We start from the raw sequence: 15,607 nt of genomic DNA on the forward strand, positions 1-15,607 counted from the left end.
ACGATCAGACTTTGCTCCATTGGACTTTTGTTGCCAGAAAGTTTGTCCGTTCGCACAGCCAACAAAAGTCCAATGAAAAAAATTTGTCCGATGGAGTGTACACACGGTCGGATGTTGCTCCCAAACAACTAATTTGCATGTTTGTTGTCAAAAAGTCAGATCGTGTGTACGGGCCTTAAGAGTCATGTGACCTGTCATTACACACCTTTTTTGAAAGGCCCCAACACCTAAGCAAGAGGCACCACTACCCAAACACTGCCATGAAGACCAAGGAACTCTCCAAACAAGTAAGGGGGGCAATGTTGTTGAGAAGTATAAGTCAGGGTTAGGTTATAAAAAAAAATCCAAATCTTTGATGATTCCTAGGAACACCATCAAATCTATCATAACCAAATGGAAAGATCATGGCACAACAGCAAACCTGCCAAGAGACGGCTGAACACCAAGACTCACGGACCAGGCAAGGAGGGCATTATTCAGAGAGGCAGCACAGAAACCTAAGGTAACCCTGGAGGAGCTACAGAGTTCCACAGCAGAGACTGGAGTATCTGTACTTAGGATGGCAATAAGCCATACGCTCCATAGAGTTGGGCTTTATGGCAGAGTGGCCAGAAGAAAGCCATTACTTTCAACAAAAAACAAAATGGCACCTTTTGAGTTTGCGGAAAGGCATGTGGGAGACTCCCAAAATGTATGGCGGAAGGAGCTCTGGTTTGATGAGACTGAAATTAAACTTTCTGGCCATCAAAGAAAACGCTATGTCTGCCGCAAACCCAACACATCACATCACCCAAAGAACACCATCCCCACCATGAAACATGGTGACAGCATCATGCTGTGGGGATGTTTTTCAGCAGTCGGGACAGGGAAACTGGTCAGAGTTGAGAGAAAGATGGATGGTGCTAAATACAGGGATATTCTTGAGTAAAACCTGTAGCACTCTGTGTGTGATTTGAGGCTAGGACGGAGGTCCACCTTCCAGCAAGACAATGACCCCAAACACACTGCTAAAGCAACACTTGAGTGGTTTAAGGGGAAACATATAAACGTGTTGGAATGGCCTAGTCAAAGCCCAGACCTCAATCCAATAGAAAATCTGTGGTCAGACTTAAAGATTGCTGTTCACAAGTGCAAACCATCCAACTTGAAGGAGCTGGAGCAGTTTTGCAAGGAGGAATGGGCAAAAATCCCAGTGGTAAGATGTGGTAAGCTCATAGAGACTTATCCATAGCGACTTGGAGCAAATACAATACAATACAATACAAAGTATTGACTTTAGGGGGGTGAATAGTTATGTACATTGACTTTTCTGTTATTTTGTGCTATCTGTTATTTGCTTAACAATAAATAAAAAAAACATCAAAGATTTGGGCATGTTCTGTAGATTAAATTATGCAAATCTTCAAACAGTCCATGTTTAATTCCAGGGTGTGAAGCAACAAAACACGAAAAATGCCAGGGGGGAGGTGGGAATACTTTTGCAAGAGACTACAAGTCCCAGCATGTCAACATAGACCTCTATGGAGGATTCTCTGTATAAACTACAAGTCCCAGCATGTCCCCATAGACCTCTTTAGAGGATTCTCTGTATATGAACTATAAGTCTCAGCATGCCCACTCTCCTCGTAGTCTCTCCTGGCGGGGTCTCTGTATTACACACACTGCTGACCCCACAAATTGACTTCTAATCACTTTATATGAGAAGTAGAGGCGATAGACCGGCTATTGCCTTCAACAAAGATGGCACCGGGAGAACGATGACATCACTTCCTTTCCAGGACTCTAAGTGTAAACAAGGAAGTGAAGGGAGAGATATGGAGGCGGGGCTGTGAGTGGACATCCAATCATGGCTCAGCAAGGAGAAGGGAACTCTTCATCCAGGACCAGAGGGAGTGCAGGGGGCGGGGCTAACACCACCTCTCTCTGAACTGCTGAGGAACTACTAGTCGCTTCACGTGACTGGAGCAGAGGGGGGTGATACAGCCGCACAGGGCCTCACAGTGTAGCTCAGAGTCACCTCCTCACACCTGATATAAACCTCTAATTGCCGTACTGCTGTGCTCCAATGGTGGGCATTGCACAGCAGTCATGGGTATAAATCAGGTGGTGAGGAGGAAGATCACATATGTCGCCTCCCTACCACCTGTCAGCACACACTGGGATCACTTTTCAGAGGAGCTGCGGTACCTGCTGCACTTGAATGAGCCCTTAGTTCTATTCCTCCCACTGATACCAATGATGGGGCACTATTCCCCCCCCACTGATACAAATGATGGGGCACTATTCCCCCCCCCCCCCACTGATACCAATGATGGGTCACTATTCCTCCCACTGATACCAATGACGGGCACTATTCCCCCCACTGATACCAATGATGGGGCACTATTGCCTCCCCACTGATACCAATGATGGTGCACTATTCCTCCCACTGATACCAATGATGGGCACTATTCCTTCCACTGATATGATGGGGCACTATTCCACCCCCCCCTGATACTCGTTATGGGGCACTATTCCCCCCCACCTCACTGATACCAATGATGGGGCACTATTCCCCCCACTGATACCAATGATGGGGCACTATTCCTTCTACTGACACCAATGATGGGGCACTATTCCCCCCCGCTGATATCACGATGGGGCACTATTCCCCCCCCCACTGATACTCATTACGGGGGAACTATTCCCCCCCACCCCACTGATACCAATGATGGGGCGCTATTCCCCCCACTGATACCAATGATGGGGCACTATTCCTTCTACTGACACCAATGATGAGGCACTATTTCCCCCCCCCCCCCACTGATATCATGATGGGGCACTATTCCCCCCCCCCCACTGATACCAATGATGGTCACTATTCCCCATACTGATACCAATGATGTGCACTATTCCCCCCCCCCATTGATATCATGATGGGGCACTATTCCCCCCCCCCCACTGATACCAATGATGGGCCACTATTCCCCCCACCGATACCAATGATGGGGCACTATTCCCCCCACTAATGCCAATGATGGGGCACTATTCCTTCCACTGATGCCAATGATAGGGCACTATTCCACCCACTGACACCAATGATGGGGCACTATTCCACCCCCTCCCCACTGATATCATTATGGGGCACTATCCCCCCCCACACTGATACCAATGATGGGCACTATTCCCCCACTGATATCATGATGGGGCACTACCCTCCCCCGCTGATATCATGATGGGGCACTATTCCCCCCCACTGATATCATGATGGGGCACTATCCCCCCCCCCACTGAAATCATTATGGGGTACTATTCCTCCCACTTATACCAATGATGGGGTACTATTCCCCCCCACTGATATCATGATGGGGCACTATTCCCCCCACTGATACCAATGATGGGGCACTATTCCTTCCACTGACACCAATGATGGGGCACTATTCTCCCCCGCCCCCCACTGATATCATGATGGGGCACTATTCCTCTCACTGATACCAATGATGGGCACTATTCCCCACACTGATACCAATGATGGGCACTATTCCCCCCCACTGATATCATGATAGGGCACTATTCCCCCATTGATGCCAATGATGGGGCACTATTTCTCCCACTGATGCCAATGATGGGGCACTATTCCTTCTACTGACACCAATGATGGGGCACTATTCCCCCCCGCTGATATCACGATGGGGCACTATTCCCCCCCCCCCCCCCACTGATACTCATTACGGGGGAACTATTCCCCCCCACCCCACTGATACCAATGATGGGGCACTATTCCTTCTACTGACACCAATGATGAGGCACTATTTCCCCCCCCCCCACTGATATCATGATGGGGCACTATTCCCCCCCCCCCACTGATACCAATGATGGTCACTATTCCCCATACTGATACCAATGATGTGCACTATTCCCCCCCCCCATTGATATCATGATGGGGCACTATTCCCCCCCCCCCCCACTGATACCAATGATGGGCCACTATTCCCCCCACCGATACCAATGATGGGGCACTATTCCCCCCACTAATGCCAATGATGGGGCACTATTCCTTCCACTGATGCCAATGATAGGGCACTATTCCACCCACTGACACCAATGATGGGGCACTATTCCACCCCCTCCCCACTGATATCATTATGGGGCACTATCCCCCCCCACACTGATACCAATGATGGGCACTATTCCCCCACTGATATCATGATGGGGCACTACCCTCCCCCGCTGATATCATGATGGGGCACTATTCCCCCCCACTGATATCATGATGGGGCACTATCCCCCCCCCCCACTGATATCATTATGGGGTACTATTCCCCCCCCCCACTGATATCATGATGGGGCACTATTCCCCCCACTGATACCAATGATGGGGCACTATTCCTTCCACTGACACCAATGATGGAGCACTATTCTCCCCCGCCCCCCACTGATATCATGATGGGGCACTATTCCTCTCACTGATACCAATGATGGGCACTATTCCCCACACTGATACCAATGATGGGCACTATTCCCCCCCCACTGATATCATGATAGGGCACTATTCCCCCATTGATGCCAATGATGGGGCACTATTTCTCCCACTGATGCCAATGATAGGGCACTATTCCTCCCACTGATGCCAATGATGGGGCACTATTCCTCCCACTGATGCCAATGATGGGGCACTAGTCCCCCCACTGATGCCAATGATGGGGCACTATTCCTCCCACTGATGCCAATGATGGGGCACTATTCCTCCCACTGATGCCAATGATGGGGCACTATTCCTTCCACTGGTGCCAATGATGGGGAACTATTCCTTCCACTGATGCCAATGATGGGGCGCTATCCCCCCCCACTGATATCATGATGGGGAAAATTCCCCCCCCCCCCCCACTGTTACCAATGATGGGCACTATTCCCCACACTGATACCAATGATCGGCACTATCCCCCCCCCCCCCCACTGATGCCAATGATGGGGCACTATTCCCCCCACTGGTGCCAATGATGGGACACTATTCCTCCCACTGATGCCAATGATGGGGCACTAGTCCCCCCACTGATGCCAATGATGGGGCACTATTCCTCCCACTGATGCCAATGATGGGGCACTATTCCTCCCACTGATGCCAATGATGGGGCACTATTCCTTCCACTGGTGCCAATGATGGGGAACTATTCCTTCCACTGACGCCAATGATGGGGCGCTATCCCCCCCCACTGATATCATGATGGGGAAAATTCCCCCCCCCCCCCCCCACTGTTACCAATGATGGGCACTATTCCCCACACTGATACCAATGATCGGCACTATCCCCCCCCCCCCCACTGATGCCAATGATGGGGCACTATTCCCCCCACTGGTGCCAATGATGGGACACTATTCCTCCCCCATAGGAAACTCTTGCTTTACTGGAGTATCAAAAATTACTATTGATATTGTTATTGTTATTATAATGCTAATATTATAATGTGAAAGTATATGCTGGGGCCACTGAAATGTCAGTCAGTCCACCAGAAACTGGGCAACTGGAAATCGGAAAAATTGGAAGAAGTGTTTATGTTTGTATATAATATATAATGTTTGGGGGTTCTAAGTCATTTTCTAGCAAAAATACAGATTTTAAACAAAAAGTGCCAGAAAAGGAACCTAAATTCTAAAGATCACAAGAAGATATCCAATCCTATCACAGGGACCCCCATGGATGTCCCCTCTGCCCGCACGCCCTTCTTCTACCTCTGTCCCTCACACGCTCCGCCCCTTCCTGTCAAACACCCAGCCACGCCCCTCCCAACTCCTCCCTCTGCCAGGATCTCCTCTCTCAGTGCCCGCCCTCTGGCCACCTTCCTGCCAATCCCAGCACTGCTGGGGCACAGTTGGGGCACTGTTGGGTACTGATGTAACACTGCTGGAGCACATATGTGCACTGATGGGTACAGATGTGCACTGTAGAGCACTGCCTGGCACAAATGTGGCATGGCTGGGTACTGATATGGTACTGCTTGGGCACAGGTGTGGCAGTGCTGGGGCACAGACCTGCACTGCTGGGGCACTGTAGAGCATGGCTGGGCACAAATGTGGCATGGCTGAGTACTGATGTGGCACAGCTGGTTACTGATATGGCACTGATGGGGCACAGATGGGCACTAATGTGGCACTGCTGCTTACTGATATGGTACTGATGGGACACTGATGTGGCACTGCTGCTTACTGATATGGCACTGATGGGGCCAGATGGGCACTGATGTTGCACTGCTGGTGCACAGATGGGCACTTGGAATACATGCAAAAAAAATCAAGCAGCCTCAAATTGCAGCTTCTCCCTCCTCTGCTCACACGATCGGTGTGAGGAGAGGAGAGAGCCCGACATGATGCCGGTTCATGGACAATAATCGCTCTGGATCCGCTGGACGGAGTTATCTCATGGCAAAGGGTCAGGTACTAGGGACCCGGCGCGTCATGGATCGGGGTGAAGGGCCAATCCCAGTAGCCCTTTACCCCGATCTGTGATGCACTGGGCCCCGAGTACACGGCGAGCATGGACACTCCTGTGTGTGCGCCCCAGGGGGTGTGCGGGGATCGTGATTCTGGGAGGACATCATTGTGCGCCCTCCCAGAATTATCCGACCACACTGTTAAAGTTCATGGTTGTGTAAAGGCAGGCACCCCAATACTTTTGGTAATATAATGTAGGTTGGAGAGAGAGGAACAGGACTACCTAGGAAGACAGGATAATGTTTTCCTTTGTGCATTGTGTATTTTACACCTGGGGAGCTGGAGGCAGAAGAGAACACTGTGGTGGGATCCTCCATATAGATATGAGACAGTTTGAGCCGCCAAACAGTTCTTTTCAAGCATGGAGAACTTCCACTTCATGATGTGACCATTGGTGTGTTTTAGGGCTCCTGAGGCATTATAGATGCCGACATTACAGACCAGTTTATTAAAGGCTAACTCGGGGCTCAACCCCCCTTCTCACAAGATTCACTGGGTTCAGTTACAGGGAGAGTTACTCTTGGGGCTATATGGGGGGGTTAGTATTGGGGTTACAGGGAGGGTTATTCTTGGGGGTATAGGGGGGTTAGTATTGGGGTTACAGGGAGGGTTATTCTTGTGGGGGTATAGGGAGGGTTAGTATTTGGGTTACAGGGAGGGTTATTCTTGGGAATATAGGGAGGGTAAGTATTGGGGTTACAGGGAGGGTTATTTTTGAGGATATAGGGAGGGTTAGTATTGGGGTTACAGGGAGGGTTATTCTTGGGGATATAGGAAGGGATAGTATTGGGGTTACAGGGAGGGTTATTCTTGGGGATATAGGGAGGATTATTATTGGGGTTACAGGGAGGGTTATTCTTGGGGATATAAGGAGGGTTAGAATTGGGGTTACATGGGGGGGTTATTCTTGGGGATATAGGGAGGATTATTATTGGGGTTACAGGGAGGGTTATTCTTGGGGATATAAGGAGGGTTAGAATTGGGGTTACATGGGGGGGTTATTCTTGGGGATATAGGGAGGGTTAGTTTTGGGGTTACAGGGGGATATTCTTCGGGATATAGGGAGGGTTAGAATTGGGGTTACATGGGGGGGTTATTCTTGGGGATATAGGGAGGGCTAGTATTAGGGTTACAGGGAGGGATAGTATTGGTGTTACAGAGAGGGTTAATCTTGGGGATAGAGGGAGGGTTAGTATTGGGGTTACAGGGAGGGTTATTCTTGGGGATATAGGGAGAGATAATATTGAGATTACAGGAAGGGTTACTCTTGGGGATATAGAGAGGGATAGTATTGGGGTTACAGAGAGGGTTATTCTTGGGGTTATAGGGAGGGATAGTATTGGCATTACAGAGGGGGTTAGTGTTAGGTAGGGATGAGCTTCGTGTTCGAGTCGAACGTTTTGGCTGCTCGTCCGTTCGGCGAAATCCGAACATTTTGATCCGTTCGCGTCAAATTCGCGTGGCGCTCACGGCCCACAATGCACTGCGATGGCGCAGTGCATTGCTGGCTCATGATTGGCCAAGCATGCACTGTGACCCCTCATGCCTGTGGCCAATCATAGCTCAGGCTGTGTAGTGCACGCCCCACACTATATAAGGCCGCCATCGCGGCGGCCTCGTGTAGTGTGTTGGCGTCTGAAGCAGTGGGTGTTCTGTGTACCTTCAACACAGTACACACCGATCGTTTTCGGCCGATTTTCTATCTTGCTGTTGTGTAGTGGTTATTGTCTGCGTGCCCTGACCGCAGTATACACCGCTATATTCACCTCACCTATATAGCTAGTGATCTATCTTTTATAATAGAGCTTGCAGTCAGTAGTGTTAGGAGATAGTGCGTGCTGTCTGCGTGCTCTGTACCCAGTACATACCGCTATATCCACCTACATAGCTGTTCTCTATTTGAGCCCACTTGCCATCTGCAGGAGTTATTGGAAGTTGTGTGTGCCTCCAGCACAGCACAGTATACATCTGTATATACCCCTTTATCTCTGGTGTTCTCTGGTTATTGTCTGCGTGCCCTGACCGCAGTATACACCGCTATATTCACCTCACCTATATAGCTAGTAGTAGTGATCTATCTTTTATAATAGAGCTTGCAGTCAGTAGTGTTAGAAGATAGTGCGTGCTGTCTGCGTGCTCTGTACCCAGTACATACCGCTATATCCACATACATAGCTGTTCTCTATTTGAGCCCACTTGCCATCTGCAGGAGTTATTGGAAGTTGTGTGTGCCTCCAGCACAGCACAGTATACATCTTTATATACCCCTTTATCTCTGGTGTTCTATAATAAAGGCATCTGCAGGAGTTAGTGGGTGTTGTGTGCCTCCAGCACAATATACACTACCCAACTGCTGTTTTACCCAACTCCCTTCAGGCCATTACCATGTCTGGAAGGGCAGCAAGGAGAGGCAGACAGGCGCGAGCCGATAAAAGAGGGCAAGCAGGCTCTGTGTCTAGAGACAACAGTGCTGGTCGTGGACGCGGTGCATTGTCATCAGCACGTGGCCATGGGACATGCTTGTCCTTCTTTTCGGCAGCTGGACATGTTGAACCGCAACATGCCAACGACTTGGTAGAGTGGATGACCAAGCCCTCTTCATCCTCCTCATCCTCTCTCACCCAGTCTCAGGGTAGTAGCAAAGCAGCTGCCAACGCATCGTCTTTCCTCTCAATGTCATCATCAGTGACTCCTTCCCTAGACCCACCACGTCCTCCTGAGGAGTCTCCTGAACTCTTTGAGCACAGTGTTGGGTACATGCTCCAGGAGGATGCCCAGTGTTTTGTGGGCTCTGATGATGACACTCATCTAGAGGAAGGCAGTAGCGTGAGCGCAGACAGAGGGGATGCTCAAGAAGGACAGCAATCTGGCAGTCATGTTCCACAAGCTGCAGCATACTGCCAGGTTTACTACAGCGATGAAGAGGGAGGGGATGATGAGGGCACTGACTCCACGTGGGTGCCTGGAAGGAGGGAGGAGGAGGAGGAGGAGGAGGCACATGTCCAACGAGGCAGGATGCCCTCCGGGGGCCAGCTTAGGGGCAGCACACCGACTGAATCACACCGCAGAGCTCCGCCTGTGCAGAGCGCTGCCTCTGCGCGTTATTCAAAAAATTCTTTGGTGTGGGCCTTTTTTGAGACGAGTGCATCAGATCGCACCGCTGCTATTTGCAACATATGTCTCAAGCGTATCTCACGTGGCCAAAACATCAGCCGCTTGGGCACCACATGCTTGACCAGACATATGTTGACCTGCCAAGCAGCTCGTTGGCAAGCGTACCTCAAAGACCCACACCAAAGAACAAAGCGGACCTCTCCTTGCTCCTCATCAGCTGGCATCTCCAACCCCACTAGACCTTCAGTCCTCTCTGAAACCTGCTCTGAGAGGAATGAAGGTGTAGAATTAGGTGTGTCACAGCCAAGTGCTTCCGGGAACTCTGCTAGCGGTACACCCACGTCCGATTATAGCTGCTGGACCGGCGGAAGTTCACTCCCAGCCATCCACATGCCCAGCGGTTGAATGCTAGCTTGGCTAAATTGCTAGCACTTCAACTGCTGCCTTTTCAGTTGGTAGACTCGGCCCCCTTCCGTGAGTTTGTACAATGTGTGGTTCCTCAGTGGCAGGTCCCCAAACGCCACTTTTTCTCACGGAAGGCGATTCCGGCTCTCTACCGGCATGTGGAAGGTAATGTCCTTGCCTCGCTGGACAGGGCGGTCAGCGGTAAGGTGCATATTACCGCTGACTCATGGTCCAGCAGGCATGGACAGGGACGTTACCTGTCTTTCACGGCCCATTGGGTCACTCTTCTGGCAGCTGGGAAGGATGCAGGACAAGGTGCAGTAGTGTTGGAGGTTGTTCCGCCACCACGCCTCCAAAATGCTACTATTGGTTGTGACACACCTCTCTCCTCTACCCCCTCCTCTTCTTCTTCCTCCATGGCCTCTTCCAGTGCTCTGTCCTCAGAACCAGCGGTGCTCCGTAGGCGTTCCAGGGGCTACGCAAGTACGCAGGCAAAACAATGCCATGCTGTGCTTGCGCTGGTTTGTTTGGGGGACAGGAGCCACACTGGGGTGGATGTTTTGTCAGCTCTGCAGGGGCAGGCCGAGAGGTGGTTGGCGCCACGCCAGCTTAAGCCAGGAATGGTGGTTTGTGACAATGGCAACAACCTCCTCTTCGCCCTCCGACAGGGACAACTGACCCATGTGCCCTGTGTAGCTCACGTCCTTAACCTGGTGGTGCAGCGGTTCTTGGGCAGGTACCCCGGCTTACAGGATGTCCTGAAGCAGGCCAGGAAAGTCTGTGTGCATTTCCGCCGATCATTTAATGCCTGTGCTCGGCTGGCTTAGCTCCAAAAGGAGTTGAACCTGCCCAAGAGCCGCCTTATATGTGGCATGCCCACCAGGTGGAACTCAACATTGGCCATGCTGCAGCGGCTGCACACGCAGCAGAGGGCCATCAATGAGTACCTGTGCGACTACGGCACCAGGACAGGGTCAGGGGAGCTTGGTTTTTTCTCACCACGCTAGTGTGGCATGATCAGGGATGCATGCACTGTCCTGTCACCGTTTGAGGAGGCCACAAGGATGGTGAGCAGTGACAGTGCATGCATCAGTGACACTGTACCTCTTGTCCACCTCTTGGAGCATACGCTGCGTGGAATAATGGACAGGGCACTTGAGGCAGAACAGAGGCAGGAAGAGGAGGACTTCCTTGCCTCTCAAGGCCCCCTTTATCCAGACAGTGTTCCTGCTGTGCCACCCATCACACAGGAAGAGGATGAGGAGGAGGAAGAGGAGGAGGAGGATGATTGTGTCAGCATGGAGGTGGAGGCTGGCACTCAGCATCAGCAGCAGCAGCAGCAGTCCTGTAGGGATGATTTACAGTCCCAAGAAACACGTGGACTTGGCTGGGAGGAGGTAGCTGAGGATCATGTTCTCCTTAGTGACCCAGAGGACTCCGGACCGAATGCCTCAGCTAACCTACGCTGCATGGCCTCCCTGATCCTGCAAAGCCTGCGGAAGGATCCTCGTATTCTTCGGATCAAGGAGAGGGACCATTACTGGCTGGCCACTCTCCTTGATCCACGGTACAAGGGTAAGGTTGCCGACCTTATCTTGCCATCGCAGAGGGAGCAGAGGATGAGACATCTCCGGGAGGCCTTGCAGAAAGGTCTGTTCAACGCGTTCCCAGAGACTGGGAGGTTACAAACTCCTGGTCCTGGACAACGTGTTGCTGAGGCATCGGTCAGAAGGAGCGGTGGAGAAGGTGGCCGTCTGACTGATGCTTTCAGACAATTTTTTAGTCCACAGCCCCAAGGTATGATCGGTTCCAGCACCCATCGCCAGCGTCTGATTTACATGGTGCAGGAATGCCTAGAGGCAAGGTCAGACTTGGACACCTTTCCCACCGAAAATCCTCTGGCTTACTGGGTCTTGAGGATTGATCACTGGCCAGAGCTTGCACAGTATGCAATTGAGCTACTGGCCTGTCCTGCATCCAGCGTTCTTTCGGAACGCACCTTCAGTGCTGCTGGTGGCTTTGTTACCGATCACAGGGTGCGCCTGTCCACCGAATCATTTGATCGACTGACCTTCATCAAGATGAATCAGTCTTGGATCACCCACAGCTACCAAGCACCTGAAGCTGATGTAACCGAATAATTTTTTTTGAAATACCACATCCCTTCAAGACTGCCTATGCTGATGCTGAGTGACTGTCCTGTTATGTTGATTGTCTATCCTCTTCCTCCTCCGCTGATATGTTGGAAGAACATTTCTGGTTCTGGTTGATGCCATCAGCCCAATTTTTCTGCACCTGTTTAACAGGGGCGTTTAATTACAATTTTTGATGCAATGCTTTGCAGCAGGGCTAATTCCTGCAATAAAACTAGAGTATATGGCAGAGGTTGCAGTGTGGTGGCACCAGCACCAGTGCCTAAGGCCCAATTTTTCTGCCCCTGTTTAACAGGGGCGTTTAAGTACAATTTTTGATGCAATGCTTTGCAGCAGGGCTAATTCCTGCAATAAAACTAGAGTATATGGCAGAGGTTGCAGTGTGGTGGCACCAGCACCAGTGCCTAAGGCCCAATTTTTCTGCCCCTGTTTAACAGGGGCGTTTAAGTACAATTTTTGATGCAATGCTTTGCAGCAGGGCTAATTCCTGCAATAAAACTAGAGTATATGGAAGAGGTTGCAGTGTGGTGGCACCAGCAGCAGTGCCTAAGGCCAAATTTTTCTGCCCCTGTTTAACAGGGACATGTAATTACAATTCTTGATATAATATTTCACAGGAGGGCCCCTTCCTGTGCCCACCCAGAGTAACGGTGAGGACTTATAGTGTTGTGGCACCAGCACCACAACCACCAAAGGTCAATTTTTCTACCACTGTTCAACAATGGCATGTAATTACAATTCTTGATATAATCGTTCACAGCAGGGCGCTCCAGCCCCCACCAAGAGTCACTTTGAGGGCTTACAATGTTGTGGCAAAACCAACACCTTGTTCCGCCATTTCTGCAGAGCATATAGGGCAGGCCCCTACTTTCAAACATCCAATTTACAAACATCTCCTACTTGCAAACGGAAGGAGACAACAGCAAGTGAGATGAAAAAAGATGGACGACAAAACAAATTATACAGGGGTGATAACCCTTCCCTATGTTTTCCAAAAAGCTTTAAAATAGTTTTTTTGACTGGAGCTACACTTTAAAAATGTACCAGTTGAAAATTACAAACAGATTCAACTTAACACAACAAACCTACACAGTCCCTGTCTTGTTTGCACCGCTTGTATACTGCTGTTCTGAGTATATAGGGCCTGGGGGCCACACGCATTTCCTTTTTTTAATAGGGGAACGGGGTTCCCCTTAATATGCGTACAAGACCCAAATAGGCTGGTAATGGGCAGGGAGGGCTACCCATGCCATTTTTCCTCAATGATTTTTAACCATATTGCAGGAACCAGATATAACATTAAAACCGCAAGCAGTTTTAAATGGTGTTATTCCCGTTTAATGTCATTTTGTGCAGGGACTGTTCTAAACACGGGAAACACGTGGCACTTCACAGGCATACTACAGACACCCCCCAGGCACCATATTTAAAGGAATATTTCACTTTTTTTTTCATTTTAATCGTTATTAAAATCAGTGCTCCCGCCAAAACGGCCATTTTTAAAAACATTTTAGGCATTGACCCATGTCCCCTGGGGCAGGAGCCAGGTCCCCAAACCCTTTTTAGGATAGTATCTTGCATATTAGCCGTTAAAATTAGCACTTTTAATTTCGAACGTTCGAGTCCCATAGACTTCAATGGGGTTCTAACGTTCGTTCGAATTTGGGGTCCGTTCGAAAGCTCTGGTGCGAACCGAACCGGGGGGTGTTCGGCTCATCCCTAGTGTTAGGATTACATGAATGGCTAGTGTTAGAGAGAGCTGTTGAGCTATATAGTAAACACCTGGCTTTTTTTCCATCCAAGTTGCTAAGGATAGCCTAGAAAATACCTGAAAGGGAACCAAGTGCTTCACCTGCTGGCTGAAAAATGAGAATACAAAACAATCATATCCTAGTGCATATATTATTCAAAAGTACAAAATACATACGACACATTCCATTTAGTTTAAATTTTATTCCATCAGCATTAAATTTGCACAGCAGATTTCTCCCAGGGGGACACAAAGCAGTTAGCAGTCGAGGCAGCCATCTTGGCAATTGCGTTGGCCGGGAATCGAACCCGGGTCAGCTGCTGGATAAGCAGTTATGCTCACCACTGCACCACCAACACAAGGAATGTATTTATAGTGTGAGAGGAAAGAACCTATATGCAGCTCCCCCCACCCCCTGAATACCTGAGCTCGATCTTGATCCAGCGCTGTGCCTGAGAGCAGAAGTTCTCTCTCTCCTCATTGGACAGAGAGGCAGCAGTGGGAGCCAATCACAGCCAGTGAGCAGACAGCAGGGGGCAGGGCCGAGCCATGCTCTGTGCTTCAATGGACCGCATAGCAAGCGGCTTTCTATGGGGTGCACTGGGCAAGGGGGAGGAGCGGCAGCAGGGAACCCAAGAATGGGAGGATTTGGGCTGCTCCATTCAAAGCTATTATAGAGAGAAGGCAAGAATAACATGTTTGTAAACCTAATTTTTCCCTCTTTCGTCTTTCAGGACAGCACACTTGAGACCTCGGCTCCTCCCTTCTCAGGAAACGCTTCCTCCACCAGAGTATTAAGCCACACCATCCCTCCAGCCCATCAGTTTCGGTGTTTCCTCTGAAGGGGAGGCACAGCTGAGGAACCAGGGCCATTTGTCAGCTGGGGATGCTGAGGCCATTTTTTCCTGAGAGGGAGAGACAGAGATCTCTCAAATGAACGGCAGTTGGGCTGGGGAGTCCTTGGTCTGCTGAGTGCAGTAAACGCACCTTGTCCTCCCTTGGGGAAGTTACGAGGCCAGGGCGCTCGCTTTCCGGTACCTTGGGGAAAGGTTGGGGTGGATAGTGCAACATTCCCCTTGCTTTGTGGCGGCCAGCATGGAGCTCGAGGCTGGGCTGGACGGCGGGTGACATCAGTTCCGGGTTCCGGCCGCTGGACGTAAAGCAGCGTGAAGGCTGGTGGAGGCTCCGTTCGGCTGTAGTGTCAGCACAAGGAGCAACTAAGGCGGACGGCGTTCGTGTCATGAAAAGGTCCACCCGTTGGTGGTGCTGTTGGTCTCTTGGATTACAGTACCAGTATCCACCAGCGGGTGTCTTCTAACACCCAGGGCCTGTAATAAGAGGACCTACCTCCTGGTGGCACTGTTGGATCCTTGGGCTGTAGTACCGGTGCCCACCAGCGGGTGTACTCCGGCAGTGTGGAGCAGACAGCACCTTCTGCGCTCAGCTGTTACGTGAGGTTAATCATTGGTAGTCTTATAAATACCCGGCAAGCCCTCACATGCTTGCCTTGGTATTGCTCTCTCCATGTGCCCTGACTGTGTTGCCTGTACTTGGACCTTGAGCCTGTATCTACCCGACCTGATCCCTCCTGAGCCCATCCTGGACCTGTCCCTCTTGTCTCCTGTTATCTAAAGATCCCTGCTCTGCAGCCCATCCATCAGTCCTCTCCCTCTCCTGCTGGTTCCCCATCCTTACCCATCTAGTGATTCCACAGTGT

General features: G+C 50.4%; 1 non-coding gene across 1 annotated transcript; it reads right to left on the minus strand.

Moving 5' to 3' along the window:
• Positions 1-14,177: 14,177 nt before the first annotated feature.
• On the minus strand, positions 14,178-14,249 carry TRNAD-AUC (transfer RNA aspartic acid (anticodon AUC)). Its single transcript has one exon. It is a non-coding gene; the product is annotated as a tRNA-Asp (tRNA).
• Positions 14,250-15,607: the final 1,358 nt, after the last annotated feature.

This window comes from Lithobates pipiens, unplaced genomic scaffold (genome assembly GCF_037356315.1).
Source record: "Lithobates pipiens isolate NorthernLeopardFrog02 unplaced genomic scaffold, aLitPip1_a1.2 Scaffold_1, whole genome shotgun sequence".
NCBI classification, from domain to species: domain Eukaryota; kingdom Metazoa; phylum Chordata; class Amphibia; order Anura; family Ranidae; genus Lithobates; species Lithobates pipiens.